The 22064-nt window shown below is 44.9% G+C and overlaps 1 protein-coding gene across 1 annotated transcript in view; it reads left to right on the top strand.

Annotated features, from left to right (window-relative positions):
• Nucleotides 1-21272: 21272 nt before the first annotated feature.
• The window catches only part of FGFRL1 (fibroblast growth factor receptor like 1), a 262463-nt gene continuing 261671 nt past the window's right edge, over nt 21273-22064 (top strand). Inside the window, exon 1 of the mRNA XM_082267322.1 lies at nt 21273-21507. The gene's annotated coding sequence lies outside the window, so the exon portion shown is untranslated. The remainder of the gene's footprint in view (nt 21508-22064) is intronic.

Below are 22064 nucleotides of genomic sequence, written 5' to 3'. Positions count from 1 at the left end.
TTTTTTTTTTTTATTTCACTTTTTTTTCTACAATATGGATCTAGGTTTCTTACAAGTATAATTTAAACCACTTCTTTATCTTTTTTATTTATTTTTTCACATATTCACTTTTTTTTTCCTTTACTTTTTTGTCCAGAATATAGATCTATGTTTTTCCCAAGTATGGTTGAAACCACTTTGTTTTTATAAACCTTTTTAAATATTTTTTATTTAATAACCTTTTTTTTACCTTTTTGCCTAGAGTAAAGATCTCAAACATGGTTAAATAAACTTTTTATTTATTTATGTTTCTATATTTTTCTTATTTGTCCAGATTATAGATCTGTTTGTCCCAAGCATTGGTTCAATCCACTTTTTTTATTTTATAATAGTTTTTAAATTTAATTACTTTTTTTACGTTTTTCTAGAATATAGACCTGTTTGTCCCACGCATGCTTGAATCCACTTTTGTATCTTTTTATTTTTTATTTAATAGCTTTTTTTTTTTTTCTGCCTTTCTGTCTAGACTCGAGTATAGATCTATGTTTGTCCCAGGCATGGTTGGAACCACTTTTTTTTATCTTTTTATCTTTTTTATCTTTTATTTTTTATTTAATACCTTGTTTTTTTTTGTCTAAAGTATAGATCTATGTTTGTCCTAAGCATGGTTGAATCCTCTGACAGTTGCCCAAATCCAAGCTCATCCCTACTGTATTGGATAATACATCATTAAAAATATATTATTTAATTGCAAACAGTATAAGTATCTGAAACGGACCTGTTAGCAGTCTTTTACAGTCTCTGTACAGCAGGGCAGGAGTGTGAAAGAAAGAAGCAGCACAAGCAGCCAATCAGCTGACAAGAAGCATGCTGATAGGAGGAGAGAGCAGAGTGAGAGAGAGAGCAGAGTTAGAGAGAGAACAGAGTAAGAGAGAGGGAGAGCAAAAGAGAGAGCAGAGTTAGAGAGAGAGAGAGAGCAGAGAGAGAGAGAGAGAGAGAGAGTTAGAGAGAGAGCGCAGAGAGAGAGAGAGAGCAGAGTTAGAGAGAGAGAGAGCAGAGTTAGAGAGAGAGAGAGAGCAGAGTTAGAGAGAGAGAGAGCAGAGTTAGAGAGAGAGAGAGCAGAGTTAGAGAGAGAGAGAGAGCAGAGAGAGAGAGAGAGAGAGAGAGTTAGAGAGAGAGCGCAGAGAGAGAGAGAGAGCAGAGTTAGAGAGAGAGAGAGAGAGCAGAGAGAGCAGAAAGAGCAGAGTTAGAGAGAGAGCAGAGTTAGAGAGAGAGAGAGCAGAGTTAGAGAGAGAGAGAGAGCAGAGTTAGAGAGAGAGAGAGCAGCGTTAGAGAGAGAGCAGAGTTAGAGAGAGAGAGCAGAGTTAGAGAGAGAGACGAGAGAGAGAGAGAGCAGAGTTAGAGAGAGAGAGAGCAGAGTTAGAGAGAGAGAGAGCAGAGAGAGAGCAGAGAGAGAGCAGAGTTAGAGAGAGAGAGAGAGATAGAGCAGAGTTAGAGAGAGAGAGCAGAGAGAGAGCAGAGTTAGAGAGAGAGAGAGAGAGAGAGAGAGCAGAGTTAGAGAGAGAGAGAGCAGAGAGAGAGAGAGAGAGAGCAGAGTTAGAGAGAGAGCAGAGTTAGAGAGAGAGAGAGAGAACAGAGTTAGAGAGAGAGCGAGAGCAGGGTTAGAGAGAGCAGAGTTAGAGAGAGAGAGCGAGAGCAGGGTTAGAGAGAGCATAGTTAGAGAGAGAGAGAGAGAGAGAACAGAGTTAGAGAGAGAGCGAGAGCAGGGTTAGAGAGAGCAGAGTGAGAGAGAGAGAGAGAGAGAGCAGAGAGAGAGAGAGCAGAGAGAGAGAGCAGAGTTAGAGAGAGAGTTAGAGAGAGAGTTAGAGAGAGAGTTAGAGAGAGAGGGAGAACAGAGTTAGAGAGAGAGCAAGAGCAGGGTTAGAGAGAGAGAGAGAGAGAGCAGAGAGAGAGAGAGAGAGCATAGTTAGAGAGAGAGAGAGAGAGAGAGAACAGAGTTAGAGAGAGAGAGCGAGAGCAGGGTTAGAGAGAGCAGAGTTGGAGAGAGAGAGAGAGCAAAGTTTTAGAGAGAGAGAGAGCAGAGTTAGAGAGAGAGAGGGAGAGAGAGAGCAGAGTTAGAGAGAGAGCAGAGAGAGAGAGAGCAGAGTTAGAGAGAGAGAGAGAACAGAGTTAGAGAGAGCAGAGTTAGAGAGAGAGCGAGAGCAGGGTTAGAGAGAGAGAGAGAGAGAGAGAGAGAGAGAGAGGAGTCAGAGAGAGAGAGAGCAGAGTTAAAGAGAGAGAGAGCAGAGTTAGAGAGAGAGAGAGAGAGAGAGAGAGAGAGAGAGAGCAGAGTTAGAGAGAGAGAGGAAGAGCAGAGTTAGAGAGAGTGAGTTAGAGAAAGCAGAGAGAGATAGAGAGCAGAGTTAGAGAGAGAGAGAGAGCAGAGTTAGAGAGATGAGCCAATTGCTGTGCTTCTTCTCCCTTCACTGTCCAATCACAGGCTGGGGATTGGGCCAGTATGATCTGGGCTCAGAGGAATTGCTATGTTGGATGATGTTGGCTCTCACACTGAGGACATCTAGCAACTAAAAAAAGTACTGCAGGAGATTTCTCTTTACTGAAGGTGAATATTGCAGCAAAAGCTGGTTTTATGTTATCTTTTATTATGTTCTTCATTTATATCTCGCTATTTTTGGCTGGAGTTCTGCTTTAATTGTCCTCTCTGACACCCAGCGTGGCTTTGTACAGAGCTCAGTCCTGAGTAACAGATGTGCCCTTGCAGACAGACAGATTAATACGCGGCCCCTGAAATGGACAATGGCGGTAATGTTAATACTTGGTATCTGTATAGAAGAATTGCTCTCCATCCACAGGCAGTCCTGTTAATCCCAAACACGTTCTGAAAATGACCCGTTATAGAAGGGGGGCCAGGGGCGGCCCCGGCGGTGCCGTTCAGGTTACCATTGAGTTTATTTCCATCAGGAGATGGGATGATGAAAGCGGAGTGTTGCAGCGCCGTGCTATCATTACTCCAGTATAAACAGCACACATCAAAGGCTGGAAAATAATCCCGGGCAATACATATTTGTGTCTGGCATGGCATGCGCTGCGTATATCTGTGCTATGTGCCGCTGGAGGGACTGCGGAGGGTTCAGAGGGTCCGTGTGTCAGATCTCTGGAGTCTGACCTCCTCTCTGCTGTCTGCCATACACACCCATATTAACCCCACGTTCACACCTACGCACTTTTTTGTGCACTTTCCGTTTCGCAGAAACACACTACAGTCCATTTACTCATTGTTTACATTCACATCTATGCGTTTTTCAGCCGCTGCAATTTTGGAAAGGGGTTGAGGACTTTTTTCCCGCAGCAGATTGCATTTTGCGTGTAATAGACTTCAATGGAGTCGCACCAGAAACGCAAGTGTTGTGTTTTTGATGTGTTTTTTCATTTGTTTTGCATTTTATGTTTTTTTTTTTTATTTCCCCTTTAAAAACACTGTATATAGCTGGTCGCTAAGGAGCGGGCTGGGAAGCTGGCCGCCGTGCCCTTATCAACCGATGAGTCATCAGCTGTCAGCGGCTCTCCGCTGACAGCTGAATGTAAAAAAAAGAATTGCCAGCTAAGAAATTCAAGAAAAAAAACGGAATACTGCCGTCGTCCCCCAAATCTTTACCAGGCCCTTCAAAGTCCGTATGGATTGGGGGGGGGGCACCATTTTTTTTATTTTGGAGTGGGATCCCCTCCAAATCCATAGCAGACCCAAATGGCCTGGTGTAGATTTGAAGGGGGACCCCACGCTTTTTTTTTTCTCAAAATTTTAGCTGGCAATTCTTTTTTTAACATGAGCTGTCAGTGAGGAACCCCGCTGACAGCTGATGACTCATTGGTTGTTAAGTACGTGGTGGCCTGCTTCCCAGCTCGCTCCTTAGCAACCAGCTATATACAGTGTTTTTAGCCACTTGCCGACCGCTCACATGGAGCGTACTGCGGCAAAATTGTCCGTTATCGCCCAGCGACGTAGGTCTATGTCGCTGGACTCCTCCCCTTGTGGGGGGTGCACGCGCACTGCCGGAGGCTCGCTCCTGCTGTATTCAGACACAGCGGGAGTCGGGCCAGGGGAGGAGAGGCGGTGATCACCCCTGCTCTTCCCCGATCATCGGGGATCGAGTGTGGAGATCCGCCCCCTTGTGTAAACAAAGCGGGCGGATCTCCTAAGTGACAGGCAGTCACAGATTACAGGATTCAGCATAGCTGAACCTGCGATCTGTCCCTGTGTCACACAGTCCCCTCCCCCCCCCACACATTAGTAAGCACCAGGCATACATTAACCCCTTGATCACCAATAAAAGTTAACCCCTTCCCTGCCAGTGTCATTTTTACAGTAACAGTGCATATTTATATTATAGCACTGATTACAGTAGTAACGTCACTGGTACCCCCAAAAGTGTCAAAAATGTTATTATTGTGATTTTTTTTTTTTTACCAAAAATATGTAGCAGAAAACAAATTGGCCTAAAATGTAAAAAAAATTTAGATTTTTTCATTTTTTTTTGGGGGGGGGGGGAATTTCATATAAAAAAATGTGAAAAATATTGTTATTTTTTCAAAATTGTCGCTCTTTTTTTTGTTTATAGCGCAAAAAGTAAAAATCGCACAGGTGATCAAATACCACCAAAAGAAAGCTCTGTTTGTGGGGAAAAAAGGACATACATTTAATTTGGGTACAGCATGGCACGACCGCGCAATTGTCCGTTAAAGTAAAGCAGTGCCGAATTGCAAAATATGGCCTGGTCAGGAATGGGGTAAAATCTTCCGGTCTTAAAGCGGTTAAAAATACGCTCATTGAGAATTTTTTTGTCAAAGACATGTAGCTAAATACATTTTGGCCTAAATATATGACAAAAATTGAATATATTGGATATTTTTTAATCGTCAAAATAGAAAAATATTGTTATTTTTTCAAAATTGTCGCTTTTTTTTTTATTAATATCGCAAAAAATTAAAAGTGCAGAGGTGAATAAATACCACCAAAAGAAAGCTCTGTTTGTGGGAAAAAAAGGACATAAATTTTGTTTGGGTACGGCGTTGCATGACAGCGCAATTGTCAGTTAAAGTCGCACAGTGCCGAATCACAAAAAGTGGCCTGGACGTGAAGCAGGAAAATCCTCCGGTCCTAAAGTGGTTAGAGGGACTAAAAAAAAAAAAAAAACACACACAAAACACAAGATGCATGAAAAATGCATGCAAAAAACGTATAAAAAACGCTGGTTCAAAAACACAAAACGCACCGCAAAATGTGCCTGAAAAACGCATCAACCGCAACTGCATAGGTGTGAACCTAACCTTAGTGCGATTTAAAGGGTCTGTCCACATCTGAATTTTTTGGCAGATACTGGAGAGTTAAAGCTAAACTCCATGCAGATATAAAAGATGTATAGCCACTTACTGACCACCCTATAGGAGCTTTACTGCTACTGGGCGGAGCTTTACTGCTACTGGGCGGAGCTTTACTGCTACTGGGCGGCCGCTCTGTGCAGAATCATGTATACTGTACATGTGATTCTGTACTTCCCCCAGCAAAAAAAAAAGCAAAAAAAAAAGTTTTAAACAAAAAAAAATTGACAAAAAAATAAATAAAAATAAAAACAGTAAAGTTATAGCTGACAGCGCGAGTAGAGGAGAGCTGTTAAGCAGCTCTCCTGTCAGGGTGGATCTGCACTGATAAACAGCCCATCGGCGATGCCCACCAATGACCACCAGTGCCCACTATCGATGCCATTTAGTGCCCACCAGTGATGCCTTTCAGTGCCCATCAGTGATGCCTGTCAGTGCCATCTATCAGTGCCCATCAATGTTGTCTATCGGTGCCCATCAGTGCTGCATATCAGTGCCACCTATCAGTGCTGCATATTAGTGCCTCCCCATCAGTATCCATCAGTGCCACCTCATCAGTGATGCCCCATTAGTGCCTGTCAGTGCAGCCTCATCAATATTACTTATTTACAAAATTTTATAACAGAAACTAAAAAAAAACGTTTTTGTTTTCAATATTTTCGGTCTTTTTTATGTGTGAAGAAGAGAGGCTGCACATGGCTGAAACATTGTATTATATTTCATGGTAGGGATCGATGGGATTTCTTCACAATAATTGTAACAAAGGTCGCTTCTCTGTAGCAAACCGGGAATGGCTTCAACAGTCACTTGGACATCCATCTACTTTTATGGCCACACCCAGGAGATGTGTGTGCATTGTAAGGTACACACTGGTCATCAGAAAATGCTGGTTGCCTGGCTGTGTCTGGTTTTTAGGACTTCCTAGTCACTGCCCCAAACAAGTATGCAGCAAATAAACATCAGAGAAACATCCCAGTTCTAGATGAGTGATAGCAGGAACTACTGAAGCCAAAGAATTGGTATGACAGCAATAGAGCCAGCATTTCCAAGTCATTGTTGGATGCCTGCATGCAGTATATTCACCTTACCATGAGATTCCTAGAATGTTTTATCTGACAGCTGTCATTCACTGCTCACAATCGCAGCCTGGATCCATGGAAAAGCACTAGCCTGTCCATAGACTGATTCTCTTGCAGATGAGATCCAAGTTGGCATATGTATGGGGCCCCCCCCCCCCCCAACCATTCAAATCCATATGGGTCTCAGATGAACGGAGGGAATTATGCTCATGTGATATCCACATGTTAATCCGGTCATTGTAAAACCATTTCTATTCTCCTCACAAGGTCACTTTGTACTTCACAAGGCCTGCCAGCTAAGCCGAAACCCTAGGCTGCCCATAGACAATAAAAAGCGCAGAATTTGGTACCCATACACGCTTTGATTTTAATTTTTTTTTTGCCAGATTGAACTCAAAGTGATCAAATCGATGGAATAGCCATTGCTTCCCTTCCTATCAATTTGGACACAATTTTGATCTAATTCGATCGACCTCTGGAAGATTTTCCCCCCTTCATGACCAGGCCATTTTTTTTTCAATACTGCATTACTTTAACTGACAATTGCATGACCATACAACACTGTACCCAAACGGAATTTAGATCATTTTTTTACACAAATAGAGCTTTCTTTTGTTGGTATTTCATCACCACTGGGTATTGTTTACCAACATAGATCTCTCTCCTGCCTTCTGCTCTGGTGATCAATATGTCCCAGCCTTGAATCTTTGGCTGGGACCTGCTGAGCGGGATCCAAGGGAGCCAGAGAGAGCGCACCCAGGCGCGCACCTCACCTGGAAATAAATAATCCCATATATTTACGTGATTCTGAGCAGCTGGCCCGCACTTTAGCGGTAAAACTGTAGTGGGCGGTCGGCAAGCGGTTAAGCTGAGTTGATCTGCCAGGACGGAATATTATTGAACATGCTGCATCAATCAGCAGCGCTGTGATTGTTCATGAATACGATGGTATTTCGATTGATATGATTATAGTTACATAGTTACATAGTTACATAGTAGGTGAGGTTGAATAAAGACAATAGTCCATCCAGTTCAACCTGAGTAGGTGTGTGTGGCCGTAAACATCTCTCATACCCCTGAATGTTCTGATTCTCGAGATGTACATCTAAGAGTCTTTTGAAAGCCACCATACTACCCGCAGAAACCACCTCTTGTGGTAGAGAATTCCACAATCTTGTAGCTCAAACAGTAAAGAACCCCCCACGTTGCCTGAGGTTAAAACGCTTCTCCTCTAATCGCATTGTATGCCCTCTTGTCCTCATGCAATCCTTCCGACTGAATAGCTGTTTTTCTATGCTGAGATCACCATTGAGATATTTATAAATTGCTATCATGTCCCCTCTCAGGCATCTCTTCTCCAGGGAGAATAAATCAAGCGATTGCAGACGCTCTTCATAATTAAGGTCCTCCAATCCCCTAATCAGTTTAGTTGCCCTTCTCTGGACTCTCTCCAGCTCCAACACATCCCTCCTGAAGATCGGCAACCAGAATTGGACAGAATTCTCCAAATGTGGTCGGACCAGAGTTTTATAAAGTGGTAGGATTATAGTTTATGAGTTTTCATTGTGGAAACAGAAGCGATAGATAACTTATATTCGTAAGTTACATTCATATCTTAACTATTAATCAAATACTCTTCCCCTGTGCGCCATATCGATTAAATGGGTTTTTGCCAGATTGATGTCAAAGTGATCAAATCTGCAAATGATGGATTATCCATAGCTTCCCTTATATAGATTTAGACACAATTTTGATCAAATTCAATCAACCTCCAGGAAGATTTACCCCCCCTTCATGACCAGGCCATTTTTTGCAATACATTACTGCGTTACTTTAACTGACAATTAACTGACTTTAACTGACACGACCATGCAACATTGTACCTAAAGGAAATTTATATCATTTTTTTCACACAAATAGAGCTTTCTTTTGTTGGTATTTTATCAACACAGGGTTTTTTATTTTCTGTGCTATAAACAAAAAACAGACCAAAAATTTAGAAAAAAACAATATTTTTAGATTTTGCTCATGAAACATATTCAATTAAGAAAAAAATAAATAAATTTAGGCCAAAATGTATTCTGCTATATGGTTTTAAAAAAAATCCCAATAAATGTATATTGATTTGGTTTGCGTGAAAGTTATAGCATTCACAAATGACGGTCTATATGCTGGAATATCTTTTTTTACTAGTAATGCTGGCGATCAGTGACTTATAGACTGCGATAGTGCGGCAAGCAGTCTGACACTAACTGACACTTTGAGGGCAATGACCAATGGACACTGACATCTCCTGTGACACTAATACAGTGATCAGTGCTAAAAATATGCACCGTCACTATACTAATCACAGTAGATAGGTAGGGGTTAAAATATGGGGCAATCAAAGGGTTAACTGTGTGCCTAGCCAGTGTTATTGTGTTAACTGTGTGCTTTTTTAACTAAGGGAGGTGGCAGTTTTATTCCCCTCTTTGCAGGGAGACACCAAATCCCTGCTGTCAGTAGAGGGATCAGGATTGATCACCAACACAGATCTCTCTGATGATCAGTGGGTCCCTCCCCGCTATTGGCGTCCGCAGGTAGGGGCAAATGCCCCCCCCCCCCTGGAATCTCAACTTCCCCTTTCAAGTGGTTAAGCCACTTTATACCATCCTATCTGGTCTATTAAATAATCCTGTGTGTCTGTGTTTTAAAAAAATAAGACGTTCTTTACCAATTTTCAGAGGGCCGAGCGCCGCTCACGTGACCCCTTGGCTCTCTCCTCTCCCCGCCTGACAGCTGCCTGCAGTGGGCGGGGCCGAGGATTCCTCACTGATGTCAGTCGGGAGGGGAAAGGAGAGAGGCGGCGGGTCACGTGAGCGGCGAGTGGCGCTCTGAAAACTTGTAAAGAATGGCTTATTTTTATAAAACACAGACACAGGGGCACACAGGATTATTAGACAGACTGTAGACAGGATATAAAACTTTAAATAAAACTACAGCAGCAGGAGGGGAGGGGTACAGACACAGGAGCAGACAGGCAGGGAGGGAGGGGGGGGGAGAGAGGACAGAGGAGGACAGGAGGGCTGCGGATGATGGAGGCAACTAAACTGACCACAGTGTCAGGGCTCAGCAGTCATAGTATACTGTGGTCAGTTTACAGAGGGGAGGACATAGCCAGGCAAGATCAGCCAGGTATTTTAGGTGATAGAAGGGGCCAAATAACACAGCAAAGCACTGTGCTATATAACATGCTTTAAGGGAACAGGATCAATTTTTATTTTTTTTTTTTTTTTTTAGGTTAACACATTTTTTTAAAAATAAATGCTGCTGTTTGCTCTTTAAAAATAAATAAATATTTAAAATAAGTATATTTGATATAATATTATATTATAATATTATATAATGACTAAGCCCCTCCCCTTCATGACATTGTTGAAAAGAGGCGGAGCATGGGGACCTTAAAATTTTGCCTCCCCGAAAAAATATTCTGCGGATGCCCATGGTCCCAGCCACCATTGGCTGGAACCTGCTGATCGGGATCTAAGGAAGCCAATGAGAGCGCAGCCGGGCGCGCGTGCCCCGTCTGTAAATAAACAATCACATATATTTACGTGATTCTACGCTGCCGAGCTCTAGGAAAATCAGTGAGCCAATCCCACAAGCAGAAAACAACATTTCCGGGGAATGTAATGTACACCATGTGTGTACAGAACACCTCCAGTTTGGCGTGTTACATTTTACAGAAAATGACAGCGCTGCAGATTGAAAAGGAAAGGTCATTTGTAATAACATTCAATCACAATATAACATGAGGAGCAATTGCACATGCTATATCATTTTATTTTTTTATTTGCTATTTTTTGGAGTTACCCTTTAACCACTTGCCAAACCGCCCACCGCATATATACTGCGGCAGGTTGGCTCGCTGCGCGAATCACTGTACCTGCACGGCGATCCGCGGGAGCGCTCTGATTGCCGCCGGCCACCTGCGATCGCTCCCCAATGAGAGAGAAGGACGGGTAGTTGTTGTAAACACAGCAGACCGTTCTTCTCTCTGAAATGATCACAGAGTGCCTGTGATCCTTCAATATAGGAACACAGGTTTCTATGGTCATTTCACAAGTCCCTCCCCCCATGCAGTTAGTAAACACTCCCCTAGGCTTACATTCAACCCTTTGATCAACCCCTTCCCTGCCAGTGTCATTATTACTGTAGTAATGTCACTGGTACCCCTCAAAAGTGTCTAAAATGTCAGTTAGGGGTCTGATCTGTCCGCCGCAATGTCGCCGTCCCGCTAAAAAATCGCTGATTGCCGCCATTACTATTAAAAAAATAAATAAATAAAAATGACATAAATCTTTCCCCTAGTTTGTAGACGTGATAACTTTTGCGCAAACCAGTCAAAATACACTTATTGCGATTTTTTTTCTTTATTTATCAAAAATATGTAGCAGAATACAAATTGGTCTAAACGAACGAAAAAAAAATATTTTTACATTTTTTTGGGGGGGAATGTTATATAGCAGAAAGTGAAAAATATTGTTTTTTTTTTTCTTTTCAGATCTTTTTTTTGTTTATAGCGCAAAAAATAAAAATCGCAGAAGTGATCAAACACCACCAAAAGAAAGCTCTATTTGTGGGAGAAAAGGACATCAATTTTATTTGGGTACATGTCGCACGACCAGGCAATTGTCCAATAAAGTAAGAGTGTGGAATCGCAAAATATGGCCTGGTCATTAGGGGGCAAATCCTTCCGGCCCAGAACTGGTTAAAATGCAGAAAAACACTCTTTAACACACGGCATGATAATGTGTCACAATGCACACTAAAAATCACAAATAAAATGCGGCTAAATCGTAGTCGCATAGGTGTGAATGGGTAGTAAAGGTACTGAGGAATAATGGGCATACAGTAAGTGTTTATTGGGTGCAAACCAATGGGCAGCGCTGACTTCATGTAACTGCTTCCAGGCAATCAGAGGGAGCCTGGACACAAGGGTCAATGATCCGGCCACTTACAGCTATGCTCCAGTGCCATTGCACCCATAGTATAGAGTGGTGTAGCTTAGAGTCATAAGGGAGGGGACCCAACTTATGGCCTCACACACAGGCTCACAGTGTTCGGGAAAACCTTGTGAATGTGTCGCACTCTTTGCCTATCGCTAAAAGTTGAGTTATGGTATCATAGTAAAGTGAAGGGTTGGGACCCACTCATATATATATATATATATATATATACACTATATTACCAAAAGTATTGGGACACCTGCCTTTACACACACATGAACTTTAATGGCATCCCAGTCTTAGTCCGTAGGGTTCAATATTGAGTTGGCCCATCCTTTGCAGCTATAACAGCTTCAACTCCTCTGGGAAGGCTGTCCACAAGGTTTAGGAGTGTGTCTAATGGAATGCTTGACCATTCTTCTAGAATCGCATTTGTGAGGGCAGACACTGATGTTGGACGAAAAGGCCTGGCTCGCAGTCTCCGCTCTAATTCATTCCAAAGGTGTTCTATCAGGTTGAGGTCAGGACTCTGTGCAGGTCAGTCAAGTTCCTCCACCCCAAACTTGTTCATTCATGTCTTTATGGACCTTGCTTTGTGCACTGGTTAACTGCTTGCCGACCGCCGCAAGTAGATTTACTGCGGCGGTCAGCCCCTGCCAGGCAGAGTGACGTTAATTACACAGCCAATCACAGTAAGAATCACGCCCCTAGGGACACACACAGCCCCTCCCTCCCAAATAAAGTTAACCCCTTCACTGCCAGTGTATTTTTACAGTAACAGTGCATATGTATAGCACTGATTACTGTAGAAATGTCACTGGTAACCCCAAAAGTGTCAAAAATGTCAGTCAAGGGTCCGATCTGTCCGCCGCAATGTCGCAGTACCGCAAAAAAAATCGCAGATCGCCGCCATTACGCGTTAAAAAAAAAAACAACAAAAATGACAAAAATCTTTCCCTTTGTTAGTAAACGCGATAACTTTTGCGCAAACCAATCAAAATACGCTTTTTGCAATTTTTTTTACCAAACATAGGTAGGATAAAACAAATTGGCCAAAAATGTTAAAAAATTTTGATTTTTACATTTTTTTTTGGGGAATTTCATATAAAAAAATGTGAAAAATATTGCTATTTTTGCAAAATTGTCGCTCTTTTTTTGTTTATAGCGCGTGATCAAAAAATCGCACAGGTGATCAAATACCACCAAAAGAAAGCTCTGTTTGTGGGAAAAAAAGGACGTCAAATTCGTTTAGGTACAGCGTCGCACGACCGCGCAATTGTCCGTTAAAGTCACGCAGTGCCGAATCGCAAAATACCCCCTGGTCTTTTAGCAGGAAAATCCTCCGGGGCTTAAGTGGTTAATGTGCGTGTAAAGGCAGGTGTCCCAATACTTTTGGTAATATAGTGTATCTTCCTGGGCTGCTCATAATTGCTATCTACCAGCTCTGAAGTGGCCTGATGATCACAAGAGATAGGCAAGTACAGCTACAGCAACTCATCCTAAAATCAACCTGTTCTTACCCTTCTCCCCCAGTCTCCATACATAATGTAGGAATCTCGGTATTTACCAGACACCGGACCCTGCGATCTCCCCTGAATGCTTTTGGCAATACAAATCTGATGTGCTTTATTTATTTATTTTATGTATACTGTATGTTAGAAGCAGTCAGTGTGTATTTTGTCGATTGCAGTACATTTTTCTATACGTTTTTGGGCTTGGCTTTGTTGGCTTATAGGGACGTGGTGTGGGTGTGATGCGTTTGTAGCACGTTCCCTGCATTTGCGGTGTGGAAAAATACAACATGCTCTACTTTTTTTTAACTGCGTTGAACTACATTGTATTGATGTGAACTGTTTCCAAAGAATTACCTTAATTCTGGGCTGTCTATGCAGTTGAAGTGCAGTTCAAAATGCGTCCAACTGCAGCCAACTGCGTTCAGTGTTAAGCCTCGTACACACGCACTGATTGTTGGCCGTGAATTTTCGGCCAACGTCTGATCAGCCGATTGTCGGCTTGTTAGTATGATGCTTCCGACAACCGACTGCGACTTTTCGGCCGGACAAAATCTGGTGTGCAGGCTATAAAATATTTGTTGGCCGTCAACAGAACGGCCAATTTTCGTCAGTCAGTACAGATTTCGGCAGACAAACATCAGATGAGCAAGACTGGGCATGCTCAGTGAAGAAAAAACACACGGAAAGTAAACCAGAACATGACATCACTTCTGAAGTTGGTTGTTGTTGGCCGAGAAAATTCGTGTGCAGTCTAGAGCACATTTCAACCAACACAACAACACTGGACAAAAGACGGCCGATCGGTCAGCCAACAATCGGTGTGTGTGTACGAGGCTTAAGTCTCCATTCACACTGGTACGACTTGTCAGGCAACTTGGTCAGCCTGACAAGTCACGCACCATCGCGTCCCATAGTGTAGTACAGGACCGGTTCTAATAGGAGCGACACAAGTCGCTCCGACTTAGAAAAAGGGTCCTGTACTACTTCGGGGCGACCTGGAGCGACATGCATAGACATTCATTTTATGAAGTCTGTGCAAGTCGTGCCGAAGTCGCGGTGCATGCGACTTCACAGGTCGCCCCCTAAGTCAGATCGCCGCAGTGTGAACCGACGCTAAGTGCCGGGTCACACTTGTGCGCTGCGGGAAGGCTGCGAATTTGCAGCCTGTTCCCGCATCGCAAACGCACATCTGGCAGTTCACACTGCCATATGCGATACGCTGGGGGTGTCAATTAAATGTTAACGACACCCCCAGTTTGATCGGATATCGCAGTGCGATCTGACAGTTCGTACAGGATCAGATCGCACAAGTGTGAACCACTGTGCAATCCGATCCTGATGCGGCTGGCAAAATGCCTCATGTGCGACTTTTGTGCGGGTGCAGTGCGAATTTAGCCATACAAAGTGTATGGCTGAATTCGCACTGCACATCCGATCGCATGTAATTAAGGAGCAGTGCGCTCCGATATTACATGCGCTCGCCGCACACGCGGAAGTGTGAACCGCCACTAAAAGGGATCTAAAAGGTTGACAAGGTTTGTTTATGAACATTGTATAACTGCTATGTTTGTTGTAAACATTGGACACACTTGTGTTGTTTGTATGTAAATATAACACGGTACTGCATGACATCTCCTCTGTGCTGTCCTCACCTAATTCTTAGTATCTGCTCTTAGGATCTGTTCTCATCAGAACATGATGAAGGAAATCCATGCTCTGTCCGCATTCAAAACGCACTGAGCATGCGATCCGCTTCAGGTGTCAATGTAATCCTAACACCCCAACACAATACCAATACCAATCACAAAAGTAGTGTGTTTGCCTGCAGCTAATTGCATGCTACCAAAGTACAGTGTACAATAGTAGTGTACAGTGCAGTGAGTTTTTAAAAGTAGCGCTATTACTATTGGTGCAATGCAATGCAAAGCGCAGAATAGGCTGAAAACTGCATTGCACTGAATCGCATAGGAACGTGGAGTGGATTTCTTTGCAATTCTGGTATGAACCGACACTTTTTCCAAGAGGAAGAAAATGGATTAGGATCCAGTGGTTACCCTGGAAATTGCCAACATCCCATAGTAATAGACAAAAGAGCAAGTTCCCCTAGAATGTGGGACTTTAAATGGCAATGACCAGGATTTGAGTACTAAGTGTATTAGCCCCCGTTCACACTGGGGCGACCTGTGAGGCGACCTGGTCGCCTCACAGGTCGCCGCAGGTCGCCTCCCATAGGGAAGCTGCGGACCCGTTCTGATAGGAGCGACACAAGTCGCTCCAACTCAGAAAAAGGGTCCGGAGCTTCTTTGGGGCGACCAGGAGGCGACCGCCATAGACTTCAATGTTATGAAGTCCGTGGCGGCCGCTCCGAGGTCGCGGCGCGCTGCTCGCACCGCGACCTCGGAGGTCGCGGTGCGAAGTAGCATCGCCCCAGTGTGAACGGGGGCTTAAATAAGTTTATTAACAAACAATATGTAAGTGTACATTTCAAAAGACACAGGTGAATAAACAAACACTTTAAAAATAAGTGGCCATATGTTACGTCTCTAGGACTGGAGGTGGCTAAGACTTCCAAAGGAGACCAGACGCGTTTCGGTCAATCGCCTTTCTCAACGGTCAGATAGAGACAGATCTCAGACACATAGAATAGTCCTAGACGAGGAAAGGCCACAAGAATTTTTAAACCAACAGGTAAAAGCTGTGTGCTCCTGGTAACTTTACTTGACACTCCGCCACAATAGTGGGTGTACAGGTCACTGTTTCATAGTGAAAAGGGGAGGCAAACGGGGAAGGGGGGGGGGCGGAGGTCAACAGGGGCTGTGGAGCAGTGTAGGATGGTTATACAGCAGGGGTGGCCGCACCTAGCCAAAAAGCTCCCACAAGGATCCCAGAGATCGGTCCAAAACAGAGGGCGTTGTATTGCGTGTCTCCGTCTATTATTTTCCCAGTGGAGGTAAATTGTATGCAGGTATTGGAGTTAAGGGGTCCCTATGGAGAGAGTCCCTGGGTGTCCGGGGGGAGAATGTGCAATGGCGGCCCACATATGGCCACTTATTTTTAAAGTGTTTGTTTATTCATCTGTGTCTTTTGAAATGTACACTTACATATTGTTTGTTAATAAACCTGTTTAGTACTCAAGTCCTGATCATTGCCATTTAAAGTCCCACATTCTAGGGGAACTTGCTCTTTTGTCGACACTTTTTCAATATGCATGGACTCTGCACAGTACTACTCAGCATCTTGGTATCTGTACGTATTCTGTATGTATGGACCCTGCACAGTACCACTTCTCTTGTCCTGTATGCTGGGTGTAATTCTCAGTATCTGTTCTTATTCTAAATGTATGGACCCTGCACAGTACCACTTCTCTTGTGCTGTATGCAGGGTGTAATTCTCAGTATTAGTTCTTATTCTGTGTGTATGGAGTCTGCACAGTATCACTTCTCTTGCTCTGTATGCTGGGTGTAATTCTCAGTATTAGTTCTTATTCTGTATGTATGGACTCTGCACAATACCACTTCTCTTGTGCTGTATGCAGGGTGTAATTCTCAGTATTAGTTCTTATTCTGTGTGAATGGACTCTGCACAGTACCACTTCTCTTGCTCTGTATCCTGGGTGTAATTCTCAGTATTAATTCTTATTCTGTGTGTATGGACCCTGCACAGTATCACTTCTCTTGTGCTGTATGCTGGGTGTAATTCTCAGTATCTGTTCTTATTCTGTATGTATGGAGTCTGCACAGCATCACTTCATATTCTGTATGCTGGGTGTAATTCTCAGTATTTGTTCTTATTCTGCATGCATGGACCCTGCACAGTATCACTTCTCTTGTCCTGTATGCTGGGTGTAATTCTCAGTATTAGTTCTTATTCTATATGTATGGACTCTGCACAGTATCACTTCTCTTGATCTGTATGCAGGCTGTAATTCTCAGTATTTGTTCTTATTCTGCATGCATGGACCCTGCACAGTATCACTTCTCTTGTCCTGTATGCTGGGTGTAATTCTCAGTATTAGTTCTTATTCTGTGTGTATGGACCCTGCACAGTACCACTTCTCTTGCTCTGTATGCTGGGTGTAATTCTCAGTATTAGTTCTTATTCTATATGTATGGACTCTGCACAGTATCACTTCTCTTGATCTGTATGCAGGCTGTAATTCTCAGTATCTGTTCTTATTCTATATGTATGGACCCTCACAGTATCACTGCTCTTGCTCTGTATGCTGGGTGTAATTCTCAGTATTTGTTCTTATTCTATATGTATGGACCCTGCACAGTATCACTTCTCATATTTTGTATGCTGGGTGTAATTCTCGGTATATGTTCTTGTAGCACCCTCCTAGAAAGGTGCTAGGTAAAGGCATTGTTTTTCTCCATCTGCTTATCAGGGGAGCCTGATCAGTAGTTTTGCCTGCTACATGTATCCAGGGTGTGATTCATCTGGGCTAAGGGAGTGTTCCCACTGTATCCAATAGGGGAGCCTGTTGGACAGTGGAGGAAACCCAGCCAGTGACAGTGACACACAGGCTTTTGTTGCAGACCCAGTGGGAGGGCACAAGAGTGGTGCATCCTGGAATAGGCTATAAAAGCCAGGGGCACATGTGACAGGGCATCTTTGGGCGGGAAGCCAGGTGCCAGGAGGAGGGTGACGTTGGTCTCTCCTCCTGTCAGCAAGGAAGGTGGTCACAGGCAGTCAGCCTAGTGAATCCAGAGTGTGATGCTGAGCCAGGAGGTCCAGGAGAGTGACTAGTGGACCTGAAGGCAGAGCAACCCAGGGAAAAACAGTGTCTGTGAGTACCAGGGAGCTTGCCACGGGTCTGCCCAGGAAGGGGACCACTCCAGTGGAGAGTCAGTAGACAAGGGGCTAGCATGCATGGGAAGTGAGAAAGGGGGTGCCAAGTCAGGACCCTGAAGAGAAATTCAGTCAGGAATCTATTTTCTTCTACACTTCAGTGGCAAGGTGAAGCAGTGGCCTTGCCGCACTCATTACAGTTAGTGTCCTCTGAATTGTGCATAGTTCAAGTTGGAGTATCCCACTCATCCCTTCTCCCATTCCAGTTCCAAAATAAAACACAAAAAAACCAAATCCCCTGGACTGTTCATTGTCTGAGTCAAGTCTTATAGTGATAAGTTTTACGAACTGTTGCTATGGGTAACCTAGGGAAATCCACACTCAGCAGCTCCCTAGGGGGCAGTGCTACATTTGGGGGCTCATCTGGGATGTCGCTCTGGGCTACCAATGGCTGAAGTAAATCTGTGAAAATATCATTTTTCTCTCAAAGACTGTGTTTTAATGCTCTAGAGAAGTGTGAGGCCTGCTCTACAGGAGATGGGGAGAGTGAGATGAAGAATCAAATGCACAATAATGGTGATAAGTTTTACGGACTGTTGCTATGGGTAACCCAGGGGAATCCACACTCAGCAGCTCCCTAGGGGGCAGTGCTACATTCTGTATGCTTGAACACTTTTCTTCACACAATGTTGTAAGTTGCAGAATTCCTGGGAAGAATCCTTATAATGTTCAAAGTGTGCCAGTAGGGTGATATGTGGGGTGCTCATAGCATCTCAACCCAACTGTCATTTGACATGCACCCGGGTGGCAGTGCAGAGGGCACTGACATTACATGACCTGTGCAGGGACTCTGCTAGTTATCCACCTAAGGACTGCCCGCCGCACTTTTACTGCCCCTCCTGCGCCAACCAACGTTGTCTATGAAAATTTCCAATGATGGAACACCTGAGAATGATAAGCCAGGGGCTCTGCTCTGATCTTAAAGGCTGAACGGGGGCTCAAAAATATTTACAGGAGGCGAGACATCTTCATCTCCCCAAATCATCTTTGTTATTCCACTAGAAGCAGCTGAAGCAGTAAAACGCAAGTCCCGCTTAGTTCCGGGACCTCTCTGCCCTGTAATAATCACTTGAAGTAAAATTAAAGGTGATTTATTTTTTCATTTTTGTTCCTATCAATGACATTTCCCTTCACTTCCTGTCCCAGAACAGGAAGTGAGAGAAATCCCTCCAAACTGAGGGAATCCCTGGTTGTTGCCAGAACTGGCGTCCCCATTTAACAATTTCCTCTCCATTTCTTTTCTTGTGTCATTCACATCAGGACCATTTGATAATCTGGACCACCTGATGACCAGAACTGACCCTATGTTTGGGACCAGCTAATGATGAAGACTATCAGATGACCAGGACTGCCTGATGGTCAGGACCATCCGATGACCAGGTCTATCTGTTCATCTGATGACTAGGACTGTTTGATGATTTCATGATTAAGACCTTTTGATGACCAGGACCACCTGATGAACAGGATCAAATGATGATTAGAACCCTCTGATTATCTGGACCACCTGTTGACCAGGACCATCTGAATGATCTAATGACCAGGACCATCCGATGACTAGAGCTTTAGAACTGTGTGATAATTTGAATGTCAAGACCATTTTAGGATTAGGACCATCCAATGATTAGGATCATCTAATGATCAGGACCATCTGATGACTAGGACCATCTGATGACTAGGACCTTCTGATGACCAGGACTATCTGATGACTAGGACCATCTGATGACTTGGACTGTCTGATGATCAAGACCATTTGAAGACCAGGACCATCTGATGATTAAGATCATCTGATAATTTTGACCACCTGATGACCAGGACCATCTAGCATTCAAGACCAGCTGATAAACAGGACTGTCAAATGACCCGATGATTAGAATCATCTGATGACTAGGACCATCCAATGACTAGGACTGTCTAAAGATTTTAAGATCAAGACCAATTGAAGACCAGGACTGTCTGATGATAAGGACCTTGACCATCTGATGTCCAGGACCATCTGATGACTAGGACTACAGGACTGTCTGACGATTTCATGGTCAAGATCGTCTGATGACCAGGATGACTGGGACTGTCTGATGATCAAAACCACCTGATTACCAGGACAACTTAATAATTAAGAACCATCAAATGATCCAATGACCAGGATCTGATCTTGTGATGATTGGACCAACGAACTGCAGACCATCGTACTGTGTACTGTATTTATAATAGTAGCGGACATCACCCAGGTATGACCCCGGTGATATTGGGTATGACCTGAACAGGCAGGGTTTGGGGGGTGATTATTATAAGGGAGGTAACATGACTTGGCCATCACTGTTTGCTGTGTGCGCCCTGTGCTGGGTGTCATGCAATTTGCTCTTTGCTGGGTGTCATGCATTGTGTGCTCTGTGCTGGGTGTCATGCAGTGTGCGCTCTGTGCTGGGTGTCATGCAGTGTGTGCTCTGTGCTGGGTGTCATGCACTGTGTGCTCTGTGCTGGGTGTCATGCAATTTGCTCTGTGCTGGGTGTCATGAAGTGTGGCTCCTGTGATCCCTCTGCTGTGTGGCCCTTGTGATCCCTCTGCTGTGTGGCCCTTGTGATCCCTCTGCTGTGTGGCCCCTGTGATCCCCCTGCTGTGTGGCCCCTGTGATCCCCCTGCTGTGTGGCCCCTGTGATCCCCCTGCTGTGTGGCCCCCCTGCTGTGTGGCCCCTGTGATCCCCCTGCTGTGTGGCCCCTGTGATCCCCCTGCTGTGTGGCCCCCCTGCTGTGTGGCCCCTGTGATCCCCCTGCTGTGTGGCCCCTGTGATCCCCTGCTGTGTGGCCCCTGTGATCCCCCTGCTGTGTGGCCCCTGTGATCCCCTGCTGTGTGGCCCCTGTGATCCCCCTGCTGTGTGGCCCTTGTGATCCCTCTGCTGTGTGGCCCCTGTGATCCCCCTGCTGTGTGGCCCCTGTGATCCCCCTGCTGTGTGGCCCCTGTGATCCCCCTGCTGTGTGGCCCCTGTGATCCCCCTGCTGTGTGGCCCCTGTGATCCCCCTGCTGTGTGGCCCCTGTGATCCCCCTGCTGTGTGCCCCCCCTGCTCTGTGGCCCCTGTGATCCCTCTGCTGTGTGGCCCCTGTGATCCCTCTGCTGTGTGGCCCCTGTGATCCCCCTGCTGTGTGGCCCCTGTGATCCCCCTGCTGTGTGGCCCCTGTGATCCCCCTGCTGTGTGGCCCCTGTGATCCCCCTGCTGTGTGGCCCCTGTGATCCCCCTGCTGTGTGGCCCCTGTGATCCCTCTGCTGTGTGGCCCCTATGATCCCCCTGCTGTGTAGCCCCTGTGTCCCCCCAACTCTCGGACTCTCCGCTCTCCTCCACCTTCACAGCGCAACAGCTGCAGCTCTCCAAGAGTTAAATGCTTCTCCTGCAGCTATAGGCTGGGAGGGCAGAGCGCCGGACCGCCATTGGCTAGAAGTTTAAGGTGGGCGGGCTCTCCTGCTCTGCTCTGCGGTCCCTTCTATCACAAAGCCTGCGGGGAGTGCAGAGCGAGGCTGCTGCGGGGCTTCCCTGGATCTCATTGTGTGTCATCGCCCGATCCCGGCCCCCCTCCCCCCCAATACACCTACACCGGGCACAGGGGCACCACAGGAGGGTATGAGGGCAGCCTGAGGACGGAGAGCCCCGGGACATGGTGTGAGGAGGAGGAGAGCCGGCACCGAGCACCGCTGTCCGGACACTCAGCACCACCTGGGACCGGCCTGGAGGTAAGACTGCCAGACCCCCATATACTCCATATATAGGACCCCCATCTACTCCATTCATATACAGGACCCCCATATTCTATATTCATATACAGGACCCCCATATAACCCATTCATATACAGGACCCCCATATACTATATTCATATACAGGACCCCATATACCCCATATACAGGACCCCCATATATAGGACCCCATATACCCCATATACTATATTCATATGCAGGACCCCATCTATTCCATTCATATATAGGACCCCCATATACTATATTCATATACAGACCCCCATATACCCCATTCATATATAAGACCCCCATCTATTCCATTCATATATAGGACCCCCATATACTATATTCATATACAGGACCCCCATATACAGGACCCCATATACCCCATATACTATATTCATATGCAGGACCCCATCTATTCCATTCATATACAGGACCCCCATATACTCCATTCATATACAGGACCCCCATATACTCCATTCATATATAGGACCCCCATATACTATATTCATATACAGGACCCCCATATACTCCATTCATATATAGGACCCCC

This window comes from Pelophylax lessonae (assembly GCF_965119305.1).
Source record: "Pelophylax lessonae genome assembly, chromosome: 1".
In the NCBI taxonomy this organism is placed as follows: domain Eukaryota; kingdom Metazoa; phylum Chordata; class Amphibia; order Anura; family Ranidae; genus Pelophylax; species Pelophylax lessonae.
The sequence above is the reverse complement of the archived record's forward strand: the minus strand, read 5'-3'. Positions and strand labels throughout refer to the sequence as shown.